The 24,189-nt window shown below is 39.9% G+C and overlaps 1 long non-coding RNA gene across 1 annotated transcript; it reads left to right on the forward strand.

The window, feature by feature from the left end:
- The first annotated feature begins 22,077 nt into the window (after positions 1-22,077).
- On the forward strand, positions 22,078-22,808 carry LOC116694299 (uncharacterized). The gene is made up of 2 exons (XR_004333101.1): positions 22,078-22,136; positions 22,707-22,808. It is a non-coding gene; the product is annotated as an uncharacterized LOC116694299 (long non-coding RNA).
- The last annotated feature ends 1,381 nt before the right edge of the window (positions 22,809-24,189 follow it).

A 24,189-nucleotide genomic window follows, 5' to 3' on the forward strand; every position in this document is an offset into this window, starting at 1 on the left:
ATTGGTTAGTAAGTGCTTAGTGGCCTTCATTAAATCTATCTAAATACAATAAATACATATATGTGTTTATACAATGCTGTGCAAAAGTCAGATATGAGGCAGATGTGAAAGTCTTAGGGGGGGTGAAAAAATGCTGTAAGCTAAGAATGCTTTCAAACTGTTTATTTTTATAAATTTACAAAATGAAAAGTGAGTGATCAAAAGAAAAATCTAAATCACATTACTATTCAGTGTTTCTACCCTTTGCCTTCAAACCAGCATCAATTCTTATAGGCACATTTGCAAAAAGTTGGTTGATGGGTTCGAGAGAGCTATAATAATGAGTGTCTGCAGGCAACAGTGAAGCATGGTGGAGGTTCCCTGCAAGTTTGGGGCTGCATTTCTGCAACTGGAGTTGGAGATTTGGACAGGATGAATGGTGTCCTCAAGGCTGGGAAATGCAGGCAGATACTTATACATCATGCAGGCGAATGATTGGCCCCAAATTTATACATACATTTTACAGTTTTTCTCGATTGTTTACACACATTTTCTGAAAGAATGCCTCATATTCTCAGAACACTACACACAAATCCAAAAACACACACACAATAGGCAAAACCCCTCAATTCTCCTGCAAAATGAAACTTGACATTCGAAACAATGTTGTTTCTTCTCAAAATGGTATTTTGTTTTCAAATGACACACACAAACCATCAAATGAACAGACATTCATAAGAACCAGTTGAACACTGATGTGCTCAATGTAAAACACTATGATGAATGGAAACACTTCTTCTCCATTCATTATAATGAATTAGGCTGTTTTTTTGTTCAGTGTTACACTACAGACAGTACATACATAAGTGTGTTGTAAAATATTTGTTTTTATACTCAGAAAACACAAATACACAGTAACAAATATATTTTATGTATCCCACAAAAACCATGTACACAGTGAACATCCCATTCCCAACCAACACAAAGTTGCACATACACTACATACAAAACACCAGAAGAATTCATTGTACACAGTTACAGTAAAAAGAAAACTAAAAAAACTACTATGCTCCATCCTGTCTTCTGATGCGGTCTGGCCACAGCACCTCATCCACATCACGAGCAATGTTTTCCCGGGCCAAGCAGCGGGGGAAATATCGCCATGGCGATTCTAGCCATGAAGAGCATCAGCTGCTATATGTCCACATGCGTCCTTTATAGCTTGGAGAAGAGGTATACGCATTTGTGGATTTCGGTCAAACACTTTCTATCTCCAGGCAGAAGAAAAATCCTCAATAGGATTGAGGAATGGAGAATATGGAGGGAGATAAACAACTAAAAAGCCTGGGGGGGCAGTGAACCAGTTAGGAACCAGAGCAACCCTGTGGAAAATTCCGTTGTACCAAATATAATTTGTTTGTTAGTACAGTTTTTTCCTATTGCTAACACACAATTTTGCAAACTAGTCTGGTTTTATCAAAATACATAACACAATTCACAAAACCACACACCCAAACTGCAAAACACCTCATATATCCTGCAAAATGAAGCACTGCAACCAAAACTACACATAGCATTATCAAAATCAAACTTTTGCATGAATGCCACACACTTCATTCACATTACCAGATTTTGCCTAACCAACTACACACTGTTGGGCATAATGAAAAGCACCCTCATCTTTACTATGCCTTGCCATAATACTAAAATATGTTTTAGATTGTTCACATGCACAGAATATTTGCAGATACACACACATGCTGGTAAAACATTATTTTATGTTTCACTACAGTGAACAAGTCAGTGCAAAAAATTGCAGATATTTTTACAGGGAAACTGAAAAAAAATATTCTTACAAAACAGAAAAACTGAAAAAAAAATTCAAAACAAATATATCACAGTAAAAAAAAGAAGCAAGAAAAAATTACTTTTTTTTTCATTTGCCGCACAGCCGGTTCGGTCCACAACATCTCGGCATCACAGACAATATGCCCCCCCACAGACATCGAGGGGGGAGCACCTTGAGTGCCTTATCCATCCCTGAATTGCACCCACACCTCTCTCACATGCCTCTTCCATAGCCTGCACAAGAGGCGCGCACAAAGGGCCGCGTCGTAACCTTCCAACACCGCCATGCCGAAAAACTCGTTCTTGAGGTTCAGACATGGTGAAATGGTGGGAGGTATCGCACGAGAAATGGGGTGGTCAGGAACCAGTTTTGTACAGCGGCTGCACGATGAACGCTCACGTTTGTCCCATTCTACACGTACGGTTTCCTTTGATGGTCTGCATCTTTCATAGCTCGGTTTGTGTGAGAATGTTGTGAAGTTGTCCAGAAATGTAAAGAATTTTGTGCTGTGTTGTATGGTCCAAGGTTAAACATGACGGTGGAGGACAACATGCATTCTGGAGATGGCAGAGCACACTGTGATGTTCCCACCACGTTGGCCAGGAACATCTAATGGCTCTGTGGCCCAATGACTTTTCTCCCCCTTCTTTGCTCTTTGGTAGGTTGAACAACCCATCTATAAAGACAACCTGTGGGATTGCATTGCATCCATTTCCAGTACCCCTGAAAAACATACAAATCTGTCAATATGGTGTTATCCAGTATACAGGAAACAATGTTCCTCCACCATGGTGTCGTTTTCAGCCCTTTTAGAAAAAACAAATAAAGAAATATATAGGGCTTGGACAATGCAGCCTAAATATTTTCTTTTCATAGTGCTAACATCCTGATTGGGAGTGTTTACAATTAACAATGGGTGTTTGGCAAGGTGGCACATGTAATTAGTCATTTAGCTCATGTAGTGTCATTTTAAATGGCAGTGTTTTGAAATGGCAAACATGTGACTTTATGTCAGATTTGTGTCTTATGCAGGAAACCTGTGTTCAGTCATTTAAAAGTGCCTTTTTGAAATGCAAATGTGTGTAAAGCGAAAATGTGTTTAACTTTCTGAGACTTGAGGGGAAAAGTTTGCTCTCTGTGTGTCGTTTAATAATTGTGCTGTGCATGTCATTTTAGTGTGTTAGCAATTGGAAAAACTGTAATATTGCAATTTTTGGACTCTTTCTGAATTGCGTTCAAATGGCCCCTGTAGACCTGCTTATCCTGAATGATTTCTGCAAAAGAAACGGTCAGTGTTGATAAGCTCACCCTGTCAATATTTTGAAATATGTCATTTTTTTTCTTTGATTTACCGTAGTGTTCTGTAGGGATTATTTTCTAGGACCATTTCATGAGTTCAGTTTCCTGCAAAGAGACGGAAGACTTTCCCCGACCCCTTGTGTTGTTCTGCCAAACAAATAGTAAAATACTGTAAATACTGTGAAGGAATACAAGTGGGAATACTGTGCAGTACTGCATATTCTAGTGAGATAGATTTCTTACCTATTCCATTTCGGAATTGGGGATGATGTATGCTACAGTGTACCTGCTGTACTCTTTGCCCATCAGAGATTACGTCCTTCCTCTTCCTCTTCCTCTTCCTCGTCCCCCTCCTACTGTCACTCTCTGGCTCTCCCCTCGTTTCCAATGTTGGCATCCATTCCTCCAAAACAGAGACCTCACCTTTTGCCGTTTATGCTAAAGCTTGATTGCTAACTGTAAAGTGTGTGACGGGTGTTTGCCTTGTGATGAGTCAGTGCATATTGAAAGGCAGTGTTTTCCTTGTGAAGACAAGAGATTTCTTCATGAAAATTGTGCCAAAGGCAGAGAATTGTGGTTGTGTTTTTGAAAAAAGTGGTTTTAGAACTGCAGTCTGAGTGTAGGCAGGAATTGTGCTTGTAGTTGGCAGAATTGGTTCGGGGGGTTGGTGACTGAGTTACATGTTGTGGTCATTGTGTCTCAAGTACCAGTATTTGTGTGTAAACAATTGAGAAAAACTGTAAACATACAGCCAAGGTCATTAAGAACAATCTTCAGTGTAAAGGAGGAACTAGAAGCCCTGGAAGTTATGGCATGGCCCCCCACAGAGTCCTGATCTCAACATCATTGAGTGTGTCTGGGATTACATGAAGAGACAGAAGGATTTGAGGAAACCTACACCGACAGAAGAGCTGTGGTTTGGAACTACCTCTGAGCCGAGTTCCTTCAAAAATTGTGTGCAAGTGTACCTGGGATAATTGATTCACTAGCATGGACCACACCACAACCATGTGGTAGTTAAAGATTTAATGAACATTATGAATGTGCAATATGGATGTGGATGTCATCTGATGGCTGATGGCTGGTCTGGGAGGATGTGTGATGACCGGGGGAAGGACTCAGGGTGGGGTTTTTTGTCTCAGAAGCAGTTTTCGCCCGAATAGTTTCAGCCCCAGACGTACCTAGAAAGACAAGAAGAAAGTGCAGTAGGAAGGAAATGATGAAGGAGATGGAAAAAGGAGGTGGGTCAAGCATCACAGACAACGAGCCTGGCTGGCGCAGCACGGTATAGTAGGTTTGTCGGGGGATTAGACATTTTGTGGTTTAGGCGTGGCCCTGCTCCCGAACCTAACTTAACAAATTAACTCCATTTGTTACACTGGGTGACAGATCAGACTCCAATGCTAGGCTCAAATGCAAACTGATTTATTAAGGTATGGGGAGATGGGAAGTGGGGAGGCAGACGCCGGGGACAGGGAAGAAGAAGCTGGAAAATTGGGGAGTTTTGGGGGCGAGGATACTTGGGGGAGCCGGGACCGTGGAGCCAAGGAGGAGACTCTGGAGCTGGGAGTGGAGACAGAGGCAGGCGGAAGCAGGATGTTGTGGGAGGGGGTCCGAGAGGGGAAGCCAGCAGACCGGAGAAGGAAAACAGGAGTGGAGATGGAAACTGCGAGGAAAAACAAAAAAGGTTAGTCAACATTCAACACAGAGGCACAGAACACTCAAGAAATAATAGAGCTTGTGAGCGTTTCACCAGGGTTAGTGGACTACGTCAAATGAAGATGGTCTGAAGAGCCGAGGGTCAAAATACTGATCTTTATTGTAGATGGGAGGCGGTTGGGCGGCAGGAGAAGGGGGTGATGGGAGAGTATCATGTGGCGGGCACAGGCGGGGAGCAGCAGGAGGGAGAGGGGAAAAGGAAACAACGGCAAACAGGCAGGCCAACAGAAACTACGTGGAAAACCAGGGTAGAAATAGTAAACCAATAAAAACCCCGGCAGCGTGCCAACACACAGAGAGGGTTCGAAAGGGAAGGGTGGTCACACCAAATATTGGGTTAAGATCTCTTTGTTCAAACCAAAAAAATATAACACGTCGATTTTGAAAGCATAGTTACAGCATTTTGTCAAAAACTGCTAAAACCTTTGCAATATACAGTATGACTGCATAATACTGTATTGTATAAACATATTTTTTAATGGGGCACTTTATAATAACCATCCAGACAGTTTATAGAAAAGTTTACTATAAACAGTACCACTGACAAAGTATTAACTGTCTATCTAAATAATGGTAAATGGTTTAAAAACTTATTAACTATTTAACAAGTATTTTATATCTGTTGCAACCTTTGTATAACCATCCAGACACTGATTTAGAGGACATTCAAACAACTATACCCTTGCAAAGGTGGGAATCATCTATGTATGTTTAAGGAAGTTTAAAAATGGTTTTCTTACAGGCTTAAAAAGGGATTTTTAATCATTACTCGAAACCTAATATAGTATATGAGTTACGTTACAGAACAACTCATATTTTATTAATTATAATGTAATTGTTTGTTAACAGTAAAATGATGGTTTGCTAACAGTTAAAGGACAAAGAGTAATTAACTATCAATTTACCATCCACTAATGATGGTTATTATAAAGTGTTACCCGGATTTGTGTCATCCAGTCATAAACAAGCTACTGATGAGCATGCAGACTACTCCTTGAGGAAGCATTGCGTTACAATGTGCACAAAGCCAACTGGTCTGCTATTTCAAGTGTGTGACAGGTTGGTTTTCATAATAGTTTCCTATTCAAAACACGGCCCAGGGCATGTTCAACCGGCTCCTCACTAATGCACCATTAAACTCATCATTTTCCTATTTATTCTGCTCCTGTGGCTCCAGTAAATTAATGGGTGCTTAATGCCAGCGCTGTGTTTTGTATGATAGTGTTTTTCCAATTGTATAAATTTGAGTTTATGTAGAAACCCGTGAACAAAAAGAGGTTTTTTCCTCTTTTCCCTTTTAGGGTTAGATTTGCAAAAATATTTTTTGGGATGGGATCTCCCAAAAAAATTATGTTTTTAAAAAATATGAAATAAAATTGAAAATATACACTACCGGAAAAAGGTTTGGGGTCACTTAAATTTTCCTTTTTCACTCCTTATAGAAAAAAAAACCCAGTTGAGATCATTTCCCTTTTTTTTTTTAAACCAGCCGCGGGCCAATTTTTCAAAACATTATTGGCTAAAATTTTTTCCCAAAAGGGTTTTTTCCCCAATTTTTTCTCAGGTAAGTTTTTTTTTAAATTTATATCAGTTTAGTGAACAGGGGGGCCCTTTTGGGAAAAATTTTGGGTTTAAATGGTTGCTGAAAATGGGAAATTTGTAGATATTGCCTTAAAGATCAGCCCCCCCCCTCAGATCACGGGTATTCTGCCCTAACATCGAGGGGAAATGGAAATTTGTAAGGGGGCCCCAAATACTTTGACCGGTAGGGGTTTTACCTTTGTTTCCCTATTGAAAAATATGGGGGCTTTAAAGTATGCTGAAGAAAAACCCCACCATTTAAACCCGGTCACACTGTCCGAGCTGTAGTCCCTAAATTTTAAAAAACACTTTTCCCCTTTAAAAAATTTTTAATGTTTCCTGCCAAAAGCTGCCTAACTTTCTTTTCCACAGTTATCCCCCCCAACTGTGCCCTAAATGCATTTTTTTTAGACACAAAAGGAAACGTAGCCCTATTTAAAACATGGGAAAAGGTTTTTTTGGGGGTTGTCCCCTTAAAGGGCCCTTTGCAAAAGGGGGTTGCCCCTTTTTCATAAAATCGGGTATAGTCTGGCAGCCCTCAGTTTCAGTATATAGGGGCCCAACCCACACTCCCTAGACAATTCAGACTTTTCGCCAGAAAATGAAAATATTAAATTTTTAAATTTTTAAAAAAAACTTTATAGACCCCAAATGGCGGGTACAGATCTAAAAACTTTTGCCCCAAAAAGAAAAAATTGGGAAAAAAGGCCCTTTTAACAAAAAAGGGCAGTTTGTGTAGACCACGAGCATCGAACTCAAAGGAGACCAGAATGCAACACACGTTATCTGGTAAGCTTTTTTACACAGAGTGAAGCTCTAGATTCATAAACGTATAAGCTAGAACCTAAAAGAGAGCGAGAGAAGAGAAGAGAAAGAAAGAAAAAAAATGTTTAATTATTTCGATGATGTGCCCTTGTTAACATTCTCCACTGCCCTGGGACTTCAAGCAGCCAGATGCTCTGAGATGACAGTTCCTCTTTTGAGGTCAGTAGCTGCCCTTTTCCTTCAGATACTGTATCATGGCAGACAAGCTCATAATGAGATCAAAGAAAAGTGTGTTCTCTATCAACAGGGCGAAATCACCCTATTAGCATGTACTGTATGCAAAAGGTTGCACATTGTATTGGGAATCAGGGTGTGAACCTAAGATAATATGAACATTTCAGACCGATGTGAGAAAAAGTCAGTCAATGGAAATCCAAGAAAAAACAAGGGCTTGAGTAAGTTGATGTTGGAGCTGGTTGAGCGGAAAGTGAGGCAGGCTTTGGACATATTTTGGACAGAGGAGGAGTCTTTGTTTATCTAATGTTAAAAACAGTCTGTATTGTCCCTTGAAGAGAGGGAGAGCTCCATATTCCCCGATTTCCAGGCATATATTGTCAGATAAGGCCAGAGAAGGAAGCAATATGGAGTGGAAAACTGGAGCTGGATTGCCGGCAGCAAGCTCTACTCCCTGGCAGCGAGGGATCAAGCAGCAGTGATTCTAGGACAAAAGGTATACTAGGAATGGAGGAATATTTGCCAGCAGGTAATTCCCTCATTTGCCATTTTGCTTTTTAAGTCACTTGAAGAACGTGGATGTCAGATTGTGATATGATGGCTCTTTTTACAGGCTGCACTGTGTAGGGTTGTTGGGGTCATTGTGGCTGAACGTGTCCATGCAAATTTCAGTTCTTACTGCTCCACAGTCGTGAGGGAGCAAGTCTGCAGAGCCAGTAAGCGCCTGCGTGATTAAAAAAAAGTCTTTACAGCAGCCATCACATCACCATCAATGTCCTTAAGAACAAAGTAACCTGCTAAAGAGAATGTTCAGTTAAATAAAAAGCATTAACAAGTTTTTCAAAATCATATCAAATCATACCGTAATAACTGTGTTTTAATGACTCAAATGTAAAGCACTTTTGTAGATCTAAAATGGTAATTAGCTCGAGCAACATTTCAGAAACAAAAAGAATTGATATTAAGTCAGAAAATCTTCATCAACACCACAGTCCTGATATACAACTAATTTTGCTTTCACAGCTGATGAAACGTTGATAATTTAAACTTTAGGATATCAAATGAGAATTAAAATGCATAACTTCTTCTTTTCAAGAAGATGTAAAATCTAAGGATATAAGAAGTTCATTTGAATATGTGGTAAACATCTTTATCTATTTTTGGTTATACCAAGTCCAAATCCTAAACACCAGGGCCTATTATCCTCCTTACACTATGGGTTAAGTTGCACCATTTGACCATGAATACATGAAAAATAGATCTAAACATTGATGTGTCAATTTCAAAAACAACCCAAAAAATGGAATGCAAAGAAATCACTATGTCATCTTTGTGTTTCCCTAAGATCTGGAAAAATAGAAATTGAAAAGTAATGTGTGGTCCTGAGGTAACTTTAATTTCAAGCTCATTGCCACAGGGAGGCTGACATACAGGAAAGCAAAGTCAGGGCAGAGAATGCCTTTAGGGTGACTTGCTTATCCAGAGGGCAACATGTAATTACAGCCACAGTGTTCAACAGGAAATCGTTGGGAAACTGAGATGTGTGCAAAGCTGAGGTCCACTTTTGAGTAGCTTAAGACATTGCGGCCATTGCAGGTAATTGACAATTTGACAGCAGCTTCTGTCGTATTACCAGGCATAACTGCGCAAAGTAATGCACTGTGAGTTGTATGTATTCTACATATTTATCCACCACAAAGACTGCTACTTTATAACAGTACAAATATCCACGCAGGGGGGGTGTGAAGGTGGATGGTCCTAAAACCAGGGCTTTTAAGCGGGGGAGCCTACTGTGTGTCCCGGGAGTACTTCTTTTCATTCAAAAACTCTGTTTATTAGCATTTATTCAAGAAAAGTACTTTTCAGTAAAATTGTGATTTGTGTATAGGACAAAAATAAAATAAAAATAAAAATAGTAATTATTAAAATGAAATAAAAAGGGACAATGAAGCATGTATAAAAGTAAGCCAAGTCTAAGTATGTGCATGGCTACCTAAATACGCATTTGGCTGAGGATCCACGTACCGTGTGTTTGATTTTTTCTAGCCTATTAAAAGGGAGAGCATCTCTGATCCAGGACTCAAATGAGGGAGGAGAAGGGGATTTCCAGCAAAGTAGGATCAATCATCTAAATAGTAACATTAGGAAGGCTACAAAATCTGCACAAATCACAATCTTTTTTATAATCTCAACTAGTCATTTTGGTGCCTAAACTTGACTGTCATTGACACAGCAAAGTCACCTTTTGTCGGCCTAACTTAACTAAACTTAACTGCAATGCCGGCTGAAACAGTCACCTTATGTCAGCTAAACGTAACAGCAACGGCCGCTAAAACGACCAGGAGCTCACGATGCCCTGTACCCGGCTCACAAGCCTTTCTCTGCTAAATTTAATTGTAAAGACCACTAATGTTAACTGCAATGTGACAGGTTCAGGGTCACATGACCGGCCAGTGGTTGACGAAGGATATCCTACAAACCCGTTCCTGAAAATGCGTTGAACCCAGACATGTCTGTTAAAGAATAACAAGGTAGAGAAGTCCCAGTGCAGCCACTGTCATCCTGCTGCACTCCAGGAGTGCTCAAACTCTGAGCATGCAAGATCTAAAAACCCAACTCCTCATCGTAGAGCTTCCTTTTCCCTTATGGAAAGTTACATGCTGTGGGTGTGTTCATCATTTTAAAACTTACCAGCATTGCAGCAAAGCAACAACACAGATGCATACACGGTAGACGTGGGTGACCAGCCATATGAACCCTCTGTCTCACTCCCTGGGTCTCTTATATGTGCACACATACGCATTTACCAAAAAAACTCTGTGGACATGGCCAGGCTTTGTTCTGTGTGGGCGATTACTGGAGGCGGAAACGGCTGCAGCACTGTCTGTGTTCCCGTGGAAACTGTGATAGTAGGATGCACTGCCTGACCCTGTTTAGCATGCCAAGAGTTAGCCATGCACAGAAATCCTCGCTTTAAAATTGGCACCTGTCACAACCTTATACTCCAGTTATCCAACTATACATTTTTCAGAGTAATTTTACTTCCTTTAATCATATGAACATTTATATTCACAGCCCCTTGCAGGCAAAAATCCCTGTAATGTAAACCATGTACACATAAAGCAATAAATTACAGACAGATAGAAATATGATATATTTTGATTCAAATACAAAAGGAAAACAATCAAAAGAGTTGGGGCTAAATAAATACTTAGTAGAGGAAAAAAAAATACAGTACTTACAGCTGGTCTGATTTTCACTGTGCAAAGTAAATTGTAAACCAAAAAAGACGTGTCTGGTTTTCTTTGAGAACAATATTAGTAGAAAAAAAACGTTTTATATTAACTTGCCTATACACATCTTTGTAAGGAGAATGTAATGTAAGGAAATTGAACCTTCTGTACATTAAAATCAATGAAATGAATTATTGAAAAATGAAGATCAACAATTTTTCCTGTGATTTACATCAACACATTATGACACGTCATAAATTGACCTTTAAAGTGCTCATATTATGCTAATTTTCAGGCTCATTACTGTATTTAGAGGTTGTACCAGAATAGCTTTACATGGTTTAATTTTCAAAAAACATATTTTTGTTGTACTGCACACTGCTGCAGCTCGTCTTTTCCCCCTGTGTGTTGAGCTCTCTGTTTGAGCTACAGAGTGAGGCATCGCACTTCTGTCCCGTCTTTGTTGGGAGTTGCACATTCGCAGTAGCTAGGTCAGAACTACAAGCTAATCAGAAGCAGAGTATGAGGGCATGCCACGCCAGCAGCTAGCCTAGGCAATCATTTTAATGTGTGTTACAAAGTGACCCATTTGTTCATCACAGAAGTAAAGGCTGGACTACAACAGAGCTGTTTTGAGTAGTTTGTGAACAGTGTGTTCTGTTGGAGATGGTGCGTCCCTTTGGGGTGGACTTTGGGCTTCTTCACTTTGTAAACCTATTATATGCACAAAAAAATATATATAACACAATAAAGGAAAGGGAAAACGCCAAAAAAGCATACTATGAACACTTTAAAGTTATCTGGGGGCTTGTGTAAAGATGGTTTAGCACAGAAATGTGCTGCGCCTCCTATGAGATTGCAATGCTCAGCTCACATGCCCTGTGATTACTGACACATCGGCTGTGATCTGTTTTGGAAACCACTGTGCAGCCAGAGAATGAGCCAGTGTGGAACAGGTGTACGGTGTACTCTTCTTCTGGTCTTGTCAGTATACAATGCTTTTTGGATTATTTGCAGTTGTCTTACAGTTAATGTGGTTTGTGATGAAGGCATTGTGAGTCTGCTTGTAGGGGAAAAGTGTGTACTCTGGCAAAATTCCTTAAACTGATGAAAGAGATGTTATAATTTTATGTTGTGGTAGGTTGGCCAGAGTGGCAAGGATGGTGATAGGTAGGCAGACTCAGACATTGTATGTTTCCAGAGATAATAATTTATTTCCTGTGGTCTGCAGTACATGGATAATTAAATAATCAAAACTTAAAACAAATACACATTCAACTAGTAGCAGCGCTAACAACAGACATGTTGCTTCCTAGCAGCACAGCCTCACCTCCGTGTTTCCTCGGGTGCACAAATCCTACTATCCTACCCCTCCCCAAACAACAAAGGAACAAACAATTGTAAGTATCAACACAGGGAAACCTTTAAACCATGTTTAAACTTTCAACCTAATAAAATGGAACTAAACTAACGATAACTGTGTGTCTACTTACTACAACTAATGACCTGTATGGGACGAAGTGGTGAGCAAACCCACTTTGTCACATATATATGTACATCAAGGCTCAGTAGAATTTACTCCAAGCTTTGGTTCCAGATGTTGTTGACAGACCTTGTGGCTATATAACAAATAATTAGTGTCTTACCTCTGTGTAGCTGACAGGACTTCTGTGACATTCACAAGTTGATGTGATCAATGCAGTGAACCACTTAGGGCTAACATCTTTGGGAGGTATGAAATTCACAGCTGCATATCATCTGTACAGCAGTGAAAATCAATGCGGTGTCAGTGAGGGGGCTTTAAGACACTTAAGCCCTGTCACTAATCAGGTGATTATAAGTTTGCAGGGGGTGTCTTTTGTCTCTCTCTCTCTCTCTCTCTCTCTCTCTCTCTCTCTCTCTTCTCTCTCACTCTCACTCTCACATACATAATTCATACATAACTAAATATCTTCGTGATGTAACTTATTTTTTTTAAAGAAGGACTCAGTTCTTACTGAAAAATATGTTTTTCTTGCATAATAGTTCGGGAAAGAATCTCTCTATATGAGCACTTTAAAGTTATCCGGGTGCTAGAGTAAAGATGTTGTGCTCTTCTTTTGGTGTTGTCAGTACACAATGCTTTTTGGATAAATTGCAGTAATCTTACAGTTTATTTTCTTGGTGATGAAGGCATTCAGACTCTGCTTGGAGAAGAAAAGTGTGTACTCTGGCAACATTCCTTAAATTGATAAAAGAGATCTTATATTTTTATATCAAGGCTCAGTAGAATTTACTCCAAGCTTTGGTTCCAGATGTTGTTGACAGACCTTGTGGCTATATAACAAATAATTAGTGTCTTACCTCTGTGTAGCTGACAGGACTTCTGTGACATTCACAAGTTGATGTGATCAATGCAGTGAACCACTTAGAGCTAACATCTTTGGGAGGTATGAAATTCACAGCTGCATATCATCTGTACAGCAGTGAAAATCGATGCAGTGTCAGGGAGGGGGCTATAGTACACCTGAGCCCTGTCACTAATCAGGTGATTATAAATTTGCAGGGGGTATCTTTTGGGTCTTTGTCTCTCTCAATTACATGCATAAATAATATATCTCACATTGTAAATTATGTTATAACAGAAGTGACTCACTCCTTTACTGAAATTCTTTTTTTTTTCTTGCAATTTACCTGGGAGAGAATCTTTCGTATGCCTGAACCTTTCTTGGTCTTTTCTTGCATAGAATGTGGAAGAAGAGGACTGAATAAGGATGCAGACAGTGCTTATACATTTCTTTGAGGGCCATAAAACACAGTTTCGCAAATATTCTAATTTGCAAAGTGGCCTTTGTTCAATCTGGGATGGAGTTCACACTGAATTTAGAATTGACCAGGGTCTCTTGAGGAAATTCTCAGGTGCTGCAGGGAATCTTTAGTAACTGACGTAGTAGTGGTGGTCACATAGTGTAAATGAGTCATTGTAGAAAAGGAATGGTCAATAAATTGAAATAGAACCCATCTGTTTCTGTCAGGTCAATATTAAACATATTGAAGTAAAGCTAAATCAGATTATTAATTTTTTGAATTTCTGACTGCGCTACGACCTTGGATCTAACCACTGAATGCTAGGTAACATTAATCAAAGCCAGACTATGAGGAGGCCTGTAGAAAACGGCTGTTTAAATGTTTGCATAATGTCATACACAGATTTATATATTGCTACCATTCAAAATGCTGCTGTTTGGAAACGGCAGTTTGCTTGGCCAGTTTGGATGATGCTACAATGTCCTGTATGCGCTGCGTTTTGATTGTTCGCCAGAAAAGCTCTGTCATAAATTGACCGGTGCACCAATCCCTCTGGTCACCAATCGAAGCTGGCTATCCCTCCTGTCAGCTGGCAGACCTGTCGCTCCCTGGGCCAAGTCAACGTCTTTTTGCTGCAAGCCCCCACTGCAGAGTCCTACATCTGTGTGATTGTCAGTGATTCTATTGTCAGAGATTTGAATTCACAAACTGCAGTGACCCATTGCTTACCGGGGGCTCAAGTGTTTACGTGATGCTGGAGATCCCATCTCTGCTTAGAAAACACTATTTTGATACTCCATATTCTGTTGATTCAAATAGGGGTCCCTCCTCAATACACTACACAGCGTAGACATAACACACTACTAAGAAATATGCCCAATAGATCTCAAGAGCTCACACACAACACAGCATTTTCTTGGGTTCTTACCAATAAATGTGCCAAGTGTGTAGTCGATTGGGGGGAAAGGACAGACAGACAGACTGACACTCCTATTTTAGTTAGATTCACTGCTATCACTGAATTTATATTTTTCTACATGAAAATGATGGCTAAATGTGTGCCACAAAAGTACAGCAGTAAGAGGTTCCAGTAAAGTAATGGATATCATACATCTGACGGCCTGTGTGGATACACAACACATTCTCACTCCCATCTCGTAAAATATGAAAGCTTAGTCAGGTTCCTTTGTTGTTGGTATTGACACCAAAAGTCTCCTTTAGCATCATATAACGCGCTTGGTCTGGACTATTGGCGTCCCTTTTGACGCTGTTAGACCTCCCAGACCAACCTCCATACGCAAAATTTTCCCCTTACATACTACTCGCTAAACCATGTCTAGATGCTGCTCTCCCTTGTACATTCTACACACATGCCGAAAGGTACTTTTTTTGTTACATCAGACATGAACAGCCACTGTCCAAACGTCCATATTTTACGCGTTTGGAGTGAGAACGGGTTGGGACACACTAGTGTTTGCCCAGGGCTGGACTGACACTTATCCTCATGCCTGGGAGTTCCATTAAAACTCAGCCATTTATTCTTGCAAATGTAAATATGCATTCAAAATTTAACTTAAATGGGTAGTTCATGTTTGAACATTAAACTCTATGGAAAAAAGGAAGTAAAACTAATTATTTTTGCTTTTCCCCTGTTAGATGCAAATGTGGGTCGGCCCTACTCCTGGGTGGTGCTAATGCAGCTGAAGCTGTTGGTAAACTCTGAAAGGAAGGCAAGAAGAAAACCCTGCAGGGTCGAAACATTGCTACTGTATTACATATGTAATACGAGTTAAAGCAGTGTTGCGGACATGAACAAATCTTTGTCACTTAAATTCCGAAAGGTGCTAGACAAAGAATGGGAGTTTAACTATTTTACACTATCCATCACCTGACACAAAACACATGAATTACTTGCATGGATGGACTGCTAGTAAAGCAAAACTTTGTTGGCCATCATTTTAGAGGGATTCACAGTACCCTCTCACCATGCAGATCGGTGTGCTCTCTCACCCTCACAGATCATTTAATGGTCAGCCTGATCAGGGATCAGTTAAATGAGTTGCATTCCCAGACAGCCGATAGAGCAGAGTGAATCAGCATCTGCTTTTGTCCTTTACAATTTGGTGCTGCTCACTCTCTCCACCACTGACCATCGACGGTGCTGTGGTGGAGAGTGAGCAGCACCAAATTTCTGGGGGTACACATTAGTGAAGACCTCTCCTGGACCACCAACACTGCATCACTGGTGAAGAAAGCTCAGCGCCGCCTGTACTTCCTGCGGAAACTCAGGCGAGTAAGTGCTCCACCAGCCATCATGACCACGTTCTACCGAGGCACCATTGAGAGCATCCTCTCCAGCTGTATTGCTGTGTGGGGCGGAAGCTGCACTGAATACAACAGGAAAGCACTGCAGCGCATAGTGAACACAGCTGGAAGGAATATTGGTGCTTCACTCACCTCCCTGAAGGACATTTACACCTCCCACCTCACCCGCAAGGCGACCACAATTGTGAGTGATGCAAGTCACCCCGCTCACAATTTGTTTGATCAACTGCCCTCTGGAAAGAGATACAGAAGCCCGCGCTCCCGCACCACCAGACTCACCAACAGCTTCATACACCAGGCTGTTAGGATGCTGAACTCTCTCCCCCTTCTCCCCCCTCCACCCTCAGCTACATAACCTGGACTTTTGGACCCACAATGGCTGACTTGCACCACTCCACTTGCACCACTCCACTTGCACTACTCCACTTGTATACTTGCACACTTTGCAACTTGTTGTCCTGAAAACACTTCTGAACACACTTCTGTTGCTCTTACATAACTTGCACCATCATGCCACTTGCATACTTAGGTAAAACAGAACTACCTCAGCCATTTATTGGCCTGATTTTTGCACTATTTTATTATATTGACTGTCTACTGTACTGCACATTTCAACTCAAATTTTGCTGGTCTTATTTTCTTCATTGTATGTGCCTTCTTATTTTCACTTTTACTTTTTATATTGTTTACTTGAATGTTATGTTTGTCTGTGACCTAATTGTTAAAATATGTCTTGTCTGCACCGTGGGATAGAGGGAAACACAATTTTCATCTCTTTGTATGTCTTGACATGTGAAGAAATTGACAATAAAGCAGACTTTGACTCATTCCATTGACTTTGTATTCAGCGCCTTACGGTTTTTTCAGCATTTTCTAGTATGTAATTAAAGTTATTGTTTTATTAGATAGCCATGAAGATACTGGAGAATATGTAGGGCTCTTTCTAGAGCGGCAGAGAAGGTGCAGTCTTTACTTTACCCCACTAAGGGAATGAAATGTATGAATGAATTAGTCATGGAGAACCTTTGAGTAACTTTTGAGTTATGTACAACAATAATGACCAGTTTACTTTGATGAATTATTCAAGTGTAATAAATTCAACTTAAATGGTTCTCAATATGTGTGTATAATGCTCTTGCATAATGATACACATTGAGTGATTTTATACTGTTGGCGCGTATTGCCAATGCAAGACTAAGGTGAAGAGATTGTGTTGATTTTATGGCCCATGATGATGACTGGCAAATGAGATGCTCAAAATTTCCAAGAGCTTTTGTCCTGTATCTCTCTGAATGGGCTCCAGTGATGAAATATCAGGTGCAAAGGAATGACACGCTCTCTCTCATTTCAAGAGTCTTACAGATGTGTTTGCTGGCAGCTGGGACAGTCATAAGAAAGACTGGATAACCCATTTTATAGTGCCTTATATCATGCCATGTCCTAATCGTAAATGTTTAACTCTACTGGCATGGCTACTACTAGCTTAGTACAACCCAGTTTCCCGGCAGCTGGTGAAATGTCCACGTAATTTAATCTATTGATTTGTGTACACAGACATGTTTATATAGTTTTTTTGTGCAATGGTCAACATATTTTTTAAACTAATGTAAATTAAGCATCTTTTGTGATTACAGGAAGATTCTTTCTGCCAGTCGGGCTGCAGCAGAGAAGCTGTATACAGCTTTGCTATTCTTGGTATTTTAGCCATATAACTGCTGTTTTAATCAACATTTATTCACCAGCTCTTATCATGGTTCATGTGTATTTCCTTTAATGTGATTATTTTGGTCTTATGGCCAGGGAAGCTGGATTGCTTTGTTGTTTATTGATATTTTTAAAACTATAACACTACATCTATCAACATTTATTTAGATCATGGTATTTATTTCTTTATTTTAATAATATTATTTCAGTCTTATTACCGATGAAATATTACAGTATGATGTAAGAACACCATAATATGGTCCGAGCTGGGCGCATTCAAAGCCGATATCCTACAATCCAATGCCGGCATTACTGTATATCAGAGAATCGGACAGTGATCAGTGGGTCTTGATGAGAGTATTGCTTCAAAGTACATATTTAATCAGGGGTTTTGTCACCAGCAACAACACATTGCTCAATTTTGTTCCAGTAAGTTATGCACCATAATAGCATTTTAAAAAATCAGCGGAATACTCCAGAAGTGACGTAAAGGCTCAGCATAAAGGAAAGATAAAAATACATATTATTCGTAATATTGATGTTTTTGTCCGAAATTGTATTTGAAGATTCAAACAATATAGATAATAATAATTTAATTTGCTCCTCTGTGCGCGTTGGGGTTACTGGTGGACATTGGGGTTGGGTTTGGGAATTTCAAGCAGATGTGACAATGTACACTGTAGTTACAGCCACTTTCTCACTAATCGCTACCCTCAAAATGGCCGCCACGCCCACACCGTTTAACGGAAAGTTTTTCTTTTAATAACTTTTCATCTATAAGGTGTTGAGATGGTACAGACCAAATTTGAAGTCCATCGGATGACATCTCTAGGAGGATTTTGTTAAAGTATAGCACCTTGACTTTTAGGACTACTTCCTGTTGCCACTAGGGGGCATTATGACTTTAAACCAATATCGATCAGTAGATGATGTCAGGGTTGGACTCTCATGTAGCCAATTGTACAATGTACACTCAAGTTACACCCACTTCCTGGCTGTGTCTCAAATCGCGCACTTCCCTTAGTGCACTTACAGAAGTACACTTCGTGCACTACGTACTATCTTGCATAGTGCGTAAATTTTGACAGATGAGTGTTGTCTCAAATCGCGCACTTCCATGTGCACTTACCGGAAATGACGATCACATTTCATCCCTTCTTCTTCTGTACAATTGGGAATTTCACCTCGGGAGAGCGTTCCAGTCTGCTATTGTGTTTCGCGAAAAATTATTCTGCTTTGTTTTTGATATTTTAACAAAAAAAAAAGTGATATATTGCTCCGTGTCACGCCAGGATGACGATTGCAACACCGCCGTCATGTCACCCCCCCATTAGCTGAAAACAGTACACACAACTGTATCGTAATATTCGTTCTTGTTACTGCACTCTTAATTCATAATTATACCTATTCTTTGCAGTCCACTCTTTTATGTTTATGCTTATGTTTCTGCTCTAAAAAATAAGTAAAATAAATATTTCATTACGTTACTGTTCATTTTAATGCTCAACGGTTTCATGAGGACATTGTGGCCCAGAGATAAGACTGTTGTTATGAAGCATTAACCATACAACTTACTAATAGACAAACCATCATTACATCTTTTATATAAGTTGTATTTTTGTTCTAAATGGTCTTCATACAGTGACAATACAATAGAGAAAGCAGAGGTAACAGAATTGACATTTAAATAGACCCATTCCTTTATATTCATTATATGCTTGCTACAGTCATGCAACGTGTAATACAAAAGATAACAAAGTTATACTTTAATATAATTTTATTTAAAAATGTGCTTGTAGTTCTGCAGGCTCGCCCCAGGCCGTAGCTAGTCTGATGGGGACAGGGACATGAGGGGGGGACTTCAGACTCTCCAGGGGATCCTTCTACGGTCTGATGGCCATCGTTGCCCCTAAATGATGGACCTCTATTCCTCGTTTGTCCCTGAAGAGACGGGTTATACAGGATAATCATCAGGTGGAGGCAGTATAAACAGTATATACATCAGGTGGAGGCAGTATAAACAGTATATACACATCAGGTGGAGGCAGTATAAACAGTATATACACATCAGGTGGATGCAGTATATACACATCAGGTGGAGGCAGTATATACAGGATCTACATCAGGTGGAGGCAGTAACAGCAGATACGTTTTAACATTAGCGTTACGCTACTGTTAAAGTTCCCGGCAGACAATCAGCTGATCGCTATTTTGCTGAGCTAACGCTCACATCAGATTATGAACACCTTGTTAAGATCATACATCTAACACTAAAATCGTCTACAATGGGACGAAAGTTTAACACAAACAACAGTATACTACAACACATGTAACGTTAGCTTATAACTTATTTGCTAATATGGTTAAACTGCCGCTGTTAGTTAGCTAAGGTTGGCTTGCTAGCACGTCAAATTACGAGACTAATAAACGTTAATTCATGGTATAAAAATTATTATCGACTGTAAAATTAACCAAATATACATTTACAAGGGGCTTATATGTATAGCAAAAAAGACTCACGTTCAACTTTGTATTGCTCCGTCGGTCTCGCTATCGCGTCTTCGGCCGCCGCTATCAAGTTTTTCAACGGTTGTTAGCTCCGCCCCTTCCGCTACGTAGCCAAGATGGCGACCGTTGAGTGTGGAAAGTGTCCATCGGTCCGCACTCAACTGTCTGGACGTTTTGAGTGCACCATCCGGGTACTTTAAGTGCACTGCATTTGACGCACTTCGACAATGTGAACGCACTATGTACTCAAATAGTTAGTATTTAGTACAGAAGTGCGCGATTTGAGACACAGCACCTGTTTTGATGGCAAAACGCACAAAATGGCCGCCCCGCCACGGCCATGCCCTATGACGACAGAAAAAGTTTTTCTTTTAATTACTTTTCATCTCTAAGGTTTTAAGATGGCACAGACCAAATTTGAAGTTAATCCTATGAAATCTCTAGAAGGAGTTCATTAAAGTACGACATGTGGAAATGGCCCAAATAAAACTAATTTCAAAATTTCAATTCTAAATGGCGGACTTCCTGTTAATAATAATTCCTTCAGTTTCAACAGGGCCTTCACTGCTGTCGGCACTTGAGCCCTAATAAAATACAGTTTCATGTATTAGTCTGATGTACTGTTTGCTCGGCCGGCCGGCGGGTGGCGGCGATCTGAAATTGAATGAAGCCAATTCACGGCAGACAGCAGAAGAACAAAAGTCGAACAAGTCCACCCACCCACCCCGGAAGAACTACAAGTACACTAGCTTTGTAACAGGTTCTGGGGCGTGTCTCTAGTGGGAGTTGTAGTTTTAAATTATATTGGTAAATTTCTTATAAGTAGAAGTTGGCAGTGTAGAATTGTGGATACACCGTGTTTTTCTTTTGGGATAGGGAACACACTGGTGTCATCAGATATAAAAAAAGAAAGAATTGTTAAATAGGTGAAAATAGCTTATTACAATATTCAACAGTGCTTACAGTGGGTAAACATTGGTGACCATATCTACATGACAGCTAAGGTCCAGAGCTTTCTATAACAGCTAGTTCTAGGTGTGTAGCACCTTCTGTTGCTAAATGACAAGCCTTCAAACATGTACTGGTTCAAGGTTCAGAGGTCAACATTCAAAGCAGGAGTAACGTATCCTCTTCAGACTGATGTATGGTACTGTCAAGGTTAAGACCTTTCCAAAAATGTGTTTGCTATAGTCCTACGACGTTTTCATTTTACATAACATGGAGACCTCTTTGCAGGCTTTATTGTCCCCAGAGGGACTTGAGTTCAAATGCTTCACACTTAACACTTGACATATTGTTTTATTATACCTCTGCCATATACTTACAATAAAAAAAAAAAACATAATCAAAGTAATATGTAGCCAGACTGAAGCACATCACACAGCCACACTCTATTGCTCATCTTTCACAAACAGTGACAACAGCAACCTACACACAACTCTTTGCATTCTATCATGAAGCTATTGCATAACCCCTGCCGCCTTGGGCAATATTAATTACAATTTTAATTGAGGTAGGTTGAAATTAGGCCCATAGTTTAGACATATTTCTGCCAGACGATGAGAGCTCATACTTGGGATGGATGCCATGGCGTGCTTGCCTGGAGAGATGGATACTATTCCATGACTGTCACCTGACAAGCAAACTTTAAATTAGATGTTTTAGATATCGCCATGCTTTCTGACCAATATTAATATGCTCTGTAATTCAGACTTGTATGACTTAAACCCTCTGATCCACCGTGAGTGTCTGCTCTAAATGATAACAAACACTTTCAACACAGACCTTCAAGCCAAAACGTGAAGTCCATACAGACACCAAGGTGCCTATAAGAGCACAGCCGATGGATTCTTCCATCATTTGTGACCTCTGATACCCTCTGACCCATGTCACAACCCTTTCCTCAGTTTGTGAAATGGTTGAATGAGATTGTAGACATTGCACCACTGCACACAGGTCTCTATTACAGCAGAATATGCAAAAGTGCATGTGTCTGTGTGCAGTAGGCTGTGCCAAAAATGCCAAAACACATGTTGCATACTGTAAATACACATACCCATACAAAGCTATATACATCTTACTCTATGAACAATAACCTTGGCAACAATCTGTGTCAACAAACTAGTCCCTTCTTAATTTTGAAAAGGTAGTCTGTTATGGAGGAGTGGGGATTGGACCCAAATGCAGAGATGAGGACAGCAGGCAGGCAGGCGGGTAGTAACCAGGGGTTTATTGTCCAAAAAACACAAAGTAAGCCTCAACAAAACGAACCACCCAGAATACAAGGCAAAAAGCAAACATCCAAAAAAAAGGCAAAACGTATAATCACCAGGACCAAGGAAACAGGAACAAAATCAGGGACACTGGGACAAAGCGACGTGCTGACAGGCGAACAAACAGAATGATCCGACAAGAGACAAAGGAAACACTGGGGTTAAATACAAGAGGTAACGAGGTAACGGGGAACAGGTGAGACGTCAGGTGGATCACATTAGGGCGGGGCAAGACAATCAGACAAACAAAGTAAAGCTAGACTAGACAAGACAAGACAAGACAGGAAGCTGACCGCCAAAATAAAGCAGCAGCATAACAAACACACACAGGGAAACATAAGACAGGATCTATGACACCAGACTAGGGAGAAAACCGGGACGAAGACACAGGGAAGGTCAAATGGGAAAATAACCCCAAACAAAAACCCCAACCCACAACAGTAGTCTCAGTAAAGGCTAGGATGACTACAAGCTGTAACCATGGTGACTAATATGAGGATCATCTTCTGAATATAATAATTAATATGTTAGGCCTACCATAAATGTTTTTTTCAACAAAAGTTATTCATTTAAAACAACTGATAACATCGTGTTATGTTAAATCTAAGAAAGTCCCACACATAAATATGCTCATGATTTTTCCCCTTTAGTCTTTGCTATTAACATTAACATCAACCACAAAATTAGAACACATTATTTTTAAATGCATTAGAAAATAAAATAAAAAATGCTTCTCTTTGTGAATAGTTCAATTTTTTGTTATTCACAGCAGTACAAGTTAAAACAAATGCAAATTAGTCAAATATGCCATTAAGTTGTACTTCTAAACCCTAAACGTTTTTATATATTTTTTTACATAATATTTTTCTGCGACAAGGCAAATCAAAGTGCTTAGCATGAAAAAATATTTCTTAATTGTTGGTATTTTTAGTGTATAAATTCTCACATACAATGAGCAACAATTTTTCACAGACGCTGACTGGTAATTACTACATCACTTCCGGAGTATTCCACTGAGTTTTACATTATTACGGTGCATAACTTACTGGAACAAAACTGAGCAACATGTTGTTTGTGACAAACCGACTGATTATATACACTAAAGACCCGCTGATCACTTTAAATGTAAATGTGCTGTATTTATATAGCGCTTTTCTAGTCTTAACAACTGCTCAAAGCACTTTTACATCTACAGGAAACATTCACACACATTCATGCTCTGGGGCCGGGGCTGCCGTACAAGGTGCCACCTGCTCATCAGATAAACATTCACACACATTCACACTCCGATGCGCAGCACCGGGGGCAACTCGTTCAGTGTCTTGCCCAAGGACACTTCGACAATGACTGCAGGGGGCGGGGATCGAACCACCAACCTTCCGATTGGCAGGCAACCGCTCTACCACTGAGCCACAGCCGCACTGTACGATTCTCTGATATAAATGCCAGCATTGGATTGTGGGATATGGGCAGATCATATCGTAGTATACTTTACAGCATACTGTAATATTTCACCGGTATTAAGAAAAAAAGAATATTATTTAAATGAAGAAATGCATGCCATCATAACTTTTAAATAAATGTTGATAAATCAATAAACATCAAAGCAATCCAGCTTCCCTGGTAATAAGACCAACATAATAACATTACAAGAAATGCATATAAACCATGATAAGATCTTGTGAATAAATGTTAATTAAAAACAGTGGTAATAGGGATAAAAACTTCAATAATAGCAAAGCCGTATACAGCTTCTCTGCTGCAGCCCGACTGGCAGAAAGAATCTTCCTGTGATCACTAAAGATGCTTCCTATTGAAATACATTAGTTTAAAAAATGTGCTGAACATCACGGAAAAAACTAAATAATTGTGTGCATGTAATCAATCAATAGATTAAATTACGTTAACATTTCACAAACTGACATGAGACTGA

Source organism: Etheostoma spectabile, chromosome 8, assembly GCF_008692095.1.
Source record: "Etheostoma spectabile isolate EspeVRDwgs_2016 chromosome 8, UIUC_Espe_1.0, whole genome shotgun sequence".
Classification (NCBI taxonomy): Eukaryota; Metazoa; Chordata; class Actinopteri; order Perciformes; family Percidae; genus Etheostoma; species Etheostoma spectabile.